Genomic DNA, 6,000 nt, shown 5'->3' on the forward strand with positions numbered 1-6,000 from the left:
AGAGATCAGAATTCAAATCAGAAGTTTAACAAAGATTAGATCATGGTTTGATCATGATTCCTTCAAAAGCTTGCAATGATCATGGTTAAGATCATTGTTCTAGCCTCAAATCCTTAGGATGATCATGAGAACATGTTCAGAGATGTTTGCAACAGAGAATGCAGCATCTCTTCTACTGTCTCAACTCAAAAAAGAAAGAAAAACAAAGATGGAGGAGAAGAAGAGAGAGTAGACATACCTTTTGATGCAAAAAGAAGAGTTTCGGCGAAGATCCGTCAAGAAAACACCAAGGATGCAAGGGAGATGACTTGCAGAGGTCTTTGGTTCGTTCCAGAGAGTTTGGAGGCAGCAAATACGAAGTGGACTCAAGATTGGACTTAAATAGAGCAAGAACAACCTAATTTCCAAAGACAGCACTCATTGGTCGAGTGGATTGGTCGATTGGCCCGATCGACCAATCGATCGACCAATCTCGACAAGCAAGTCCAAAACAGGGAATTGAAGGTCCAGATCAAATCCAATCCTAAAGGGGTTTTGCACACAAGTCAAGTGACTTACCTAATAGGTAGAAATGCCTTCAAACCAAGATAGAGAGCACTCCAAGTCCATCAACTAATCAGATCTTCATCGAGATTCAGTTTCCATAAATAGAACTTCATCATCAACTTTCATGGATTCAAAGCCGGACACCAAGTCCTCCATTGGGATGGCCCAAAGCTGACTTCTTACTTTACTTCGGGTCATCGGACCTACAAATAACAAGGTTTCCGGGTCAAGGTTAGGGCTGGGTTTTACAGTCTCCCCCCCTAAAGAAATTTCGTCCCCGAAATTGAAAGCGTACCTGTGCTTCCAAAGAGGTAAGGAAACTTCTCCTTCATATCTTCTTCCTTCTCCCAAGAAGCTTCTTCAGGGGTATGGTTCTTCCACCGAATCTTCACCAAAGGAATGGTGCGATTCCGCAGCTGCTTGTCCTTCCTATCCAAGATTTCGGCCGGTTCTTCATCATAGGTCAAATCAGCACTAAGTCCTTCGGGTGCTTGCTGCAAAATGTGTTCCGGATTCTCTATGTATTTTCGGAGCATCGAAATATGAAACACATTGTGAACACCAGCAAGAGGCGGAGGTAATGCTAATCGATACGCAACAGGTCCAACCTTTTCCAAAATCTCGAAAGGTCCAATGTAACGAGGGCTAAGCTTTCCCTTAACATTGAATCTCATCACACCCTTCATTGGTGAAACCTTCAAAAGACTTTCTCTCCAACTTGAAATTCCAAATCGGTCCTTCTCTTATCAGCATAAGATTTTTGTCTTGGTAAGGCGGACTTAATCCTTTCTCTTATCATATCTACCATAGCACTCGTAGCTTCAATCATCTCGGGACCTAAGACTTTTCTTTCACCTGTCTCGATCCAGTACAAAGGTGTCCTACAAGTACTTGCCATACAAAGCCTTGAATGGAGCCATGCCTATTGTTGCTTGATAACTATTGTTATAGGCAAACTCAACCAAAGCTAGGTGTTCATCCCAATTACCACCCATATCCACCACACAAGATCGAGCATGTCTTCCAATGTCCGAATTGTCCGCTCGGATTGTCCATCGACTGTGAATGATGAGCTGTACTCAAGTTGAATTGGGTTCCCAAGGCCTTCTGCAAACTATTCCAAAACCTTGAGGTGAACCTGGGATCACGATCCGAAACAATACTCAATGGCACACCATGCAGACGAACCACATTATCCACATAAAGCCTTGCTAGCTTATCCAGAGTATGAGTGATCTTCATAGGAATGAAATGGGCTGATTTGGTCAACCTATCAACAATCACCCACACAGTGTCATTGCCTTTACTTGCCCGAGGCAAGCTAGTCACAAAGTCCATGGAGATATCCTCCCACTTCCAACTAGGAATAGGAAGAGGCTGAAGTAATCCAGATGGAGGTTGTCGAACGGCTTTCACACACTGGCAAGTCTCACACTTGGCAACAAAATCATCAACATCCGCCTTCAGACCAATCCACCAAAAATGTTCCTTCAAGTCCTTGTACATCTTGGTGCTTCCCGGGTGTATAGTAAAGACCGACTGGTGTGCTTCCTTCAATATTTCTTTCTTAACTTCTTCGTTTGCAGGCACGCACAGTCTTCCTCTAAACAACAAAGCACCATCCATGGATATACCAAAGTCGGGGTCCGACTCAGGATTCGAAGAAATCCTCTCAACTTTGATCAAAAGCTCTTGATCAGAACTCTGCAGAGCAACAATCTTATCTCTAAGACCAGATCTTGCCGTCATGGCAGAAAGAATAAAATCAGAATTCTCAGGAACGATTTCGAAATCAAAACTCTCAATAGAAGACCACAATGGTAAACTCAAAGCATTCAAATCCAAAGTCTTCTTCTAGTTCTTCCTACTAAGAGCATCAGCAACAACATTTGCTTTCCCAGGATGATACTGAATATCACAATCATAATCGGAGACTAGTTCCAACCATCTCCTTTGCCTCATGTTCAACTCCTTTTGGGTAAAGAAGTATTTCAAACTCTTATGATCCGTGAAAATGGCAATCTTCTCACCGTAAAGATAATGTCTCCAAATCTTCAAAGCAAAGACAACGGCGGCAAGTTCTAGATCGTGAGTGGGGTAATTCCGCTCATAATCCTTCAATTGCTGAGAAGCATAGGCTACGACCTTGCCATGTTGCATCAGTACACAACCCAAACCAATCTTTGACGCATCGGTATAAACTGTCATACCACCGGAACTATCGGGTATAGTCAAAACCGGGGCACTTGTCAATCTATCTTTCAACTCTTGGAAATTCTTCTCACAAGCGTCGGACCAAACAAACTTCTCTTCTTTCTGGTCAACTTAGTCATAGGAGCAGCCAACCGAGAAAAATTCTCAATAAACCTTCGGTAGTAACCCGCCAATCCAAGAAAACTTCTTATTTCCGTTCTTCGACTTCGGTCTTTCCCAATCAGCCACAGCTTGGACCTTTTCGGGATCGACACGAATACCTTCGGCTGAAACTACATGACCAAGGAATACCACTCTCTTAAGCCGGAAATCACACTTGCTAAACTTAGCGAACAACTTCTTTTCTCGCAACCTTTGCAAAGTGAAACTTAGATGACTCGCATGCTCTTCTTCGCTCTTCGAATAGATCAAGATGTCATCAATGAAAACAATCACAAACTTATCAAGCACATCATGAAATACTCGGTTCATGAGGTCCATGAACACCGCAGGAGCATTGGTCAATCCGAAGGGCATGACTCTAAACTCGTAGTGACCATACCGCGTTCGGAAAGCTGTCTTGAAGATATCACTAGACTTCACTTTCAATTGGTGATATCCGGACCTTAAGTCAATCTTTGAGAACACAACTGCACCCTTCAACCGATCGAAGAGATCATCAATTCCGGGCAGCGGATATCTATTCTTGATAGTCAACTTATTCAACTCACGGTAGTCGATGCACAAGCGCATACTACCGTCTTTCTTCTTGACAAACAAGACCGGAGCTCCCCAAGGTGACACACTAGGCTGTACGAAACCTCTATCAATGAGCTCATTCAACTGATTTTGCAACTCTTTCAACTCAGTAGGAGCCATCCTGTACGGAGCTTTAGATATCGGAGCGGCACCAGGGACGAGATCAATAGAAAATTCGACATCCCTGTCCGGAGGCACTCCCGATAGATCATCGGGAAAGACATCAACAAAGTCGCAGACAACTCGACTTCATCGACTCTTTTCTCCACTATACCCTTGCCTTCAGATGAAGCATCATCCACTAGGGCATAGACTTGCATCAGTGCAGACAGCACCTTCCTACAAACCCTTCTCTTTTCACCCTGAAATTCTAAGACCGGACTTCCACAAATATGGAACTGAATCTTCTTTGAGGAACAAAGGAACACAGCTTTGTGGGCTGTCAACCAATCAATTCCCAAAATAACATCGAAGTCCTTCATGTCAAGAATCACAAAATTGGCTTCCAAGTTCTTCTCACCAATCAACACGGGACATTTAGATAACCCCTTATCTAGTTTCATGAGGACCAGTAGGTGTACTAATCAATAAACAACTAGACAACTTCTCGGGGATTAGGTTAGTCTTCTTGATGAATGCGAGATGACATGAACGAATGAGATGCACCCGTATCAAATAAGACAAATGTAGAAATAGAAGCGACTAACAATGTACCTGTAATCACTTCATGGCTTGGATCCTGCTCAAGACCTGGAAATACTGAAAACTCTACCGGAGGGAGGAGCAGGAGCACTCTTCACCACTGGGGCGGTGCTCTTGGGCGGCCGCTTTGGACAGAGCACGAGCAAAATGACCAGCTTGCTTGCGGTAGAAGCAAACGGGATTGCTTTGGATCCAACAGGGGTGGCTGCAACAGAGGGCTTCCGAACAAAAGGCCTTGCACTTGCACTTGCACTTGCACTTGCTGGTGGTCGGTATCCGCCATCTTGTCTAAAGCGGCCGGACTGCTGAAAACCATGTTCGACCTACACTCTTAGCCCGAAAGGTAGGAGTGGGGTAGGGTGTAGGTCTCACAAAACGACGGTCATTACGATCCACCAAACCAGAATTCCTTGACTGCCAAGGCTTTTGCACACGAGCACTTTCCTTCTCTGTTTCTTCCAACTTCTTCGAGTTCTGCACCACTTAAGCATAGCTCACTATAGGCGGGTGGTTGTGAGGTAAGCTTTAATGGCGGGCGCGATCCTTTGAAGAACTTCTTTGCTTTCGCGAGGTCATCCTTCAGAGAATCTGGAGCAAAGAAATGAAGCTCCTCGAACTTCTGTTGGTACTCCAACACAGACAGAGTTCCTTGAGTCAGAATCATGAACTCGGCTTCCTTCGCATCTTTCACCGCCTCGGGAAAGTAGTTCATACAAAAAGCCTCTTTGAATAACTCCCAAGTTACAACTCCCGCATGCAAACCTTCCAAAACAGGCCGAGTGGAGATCCACCATGCATCGGCTTCTTGTTGCAACTCTGTTCAGCAAACAAAATCTTCGAGCTTCCGAGCATTGCAGATGTCGGAAAGCCTTCTCCAACTCACGAAGCCACTTGTTAGGAAACAAGGGGTCCTTGGTAACTCCGGTGAAAGTGGGTACTTGCATCTTGAGAAAACTCTCCATCAAGGCGAGTATGAGGAGTTCCAACTAAACCTCCCGCATTCAGGACTGCGGCATGAGGATTCACATTAGCACCAGCCCGGGTCTCATTATGCAGAGTCATGAAACCCACCAACATCTGGTTGAATTGAGCTGCTTGCTGCTGCATCATATTGCCCATAATATTGGCAATATCTCGAAAACTTCCAACATTCGGGGCACCAGGTATCTCATGAGTACCCTGATCAACATTTGGTATCTCACCACCTCCATGAGGTACTTCACCACCTCCCTGAGGTATTTCACCACCTCCATGACCACTGGATTCACCACGCCCACTTCTCAGAGTAACCATTCTGCAAAACCGAGAACATCAAAATACCGAATTTCGAAGATTCAACATAAACCACAAGTCCAAATGATTTGAAAACTTAAATCATGCTCAAATATATCCATATAATCATCAAACAATATTCCATAAGACAAAAATCACATTTTCCAAAAATTCAACAGCAAATGAGTTCTCTGTGACCATTGGTCGAGTGATTGGTCGAGTGATTGGTCGACTGACCCAGTCGACCAATGAGTCGACCAATGCAGACAGAATGCGAAAATTCGCATTATAAACCTCACTTTCACATTCCAACCTCATTCTAACTTCTTCCAAAGGTGAGAGAGCTCTAGGGAAAGTCTCCAAGAGTTCCCACAAGTGTTCTTGAGGTGATTTAGTGCTTCAACAACAACACCACAACACACCATCTTCACAAACAAGGTAAATTTCTCATTTTTTCTTCCATTTTCATCTTCTCATGCTTGCATTTCAATAAAACCATGCTTACTTGTATCCAATGCTAGAAATCAT

Source organism: Hakea prostrata, chromosome 9 (genome assembly GCF_041222555.1).
Source record: "Hakea prostrata isolate BN-2017 chromosome 9, UWA_Hpros_2, whole genome shotgun sequence".
NCBI lineage: Eukaryota > Viridiplantae > Streptophyta > Magnoliopsida > Proteales > Proteaceae > Hakea > Hakea prostrata.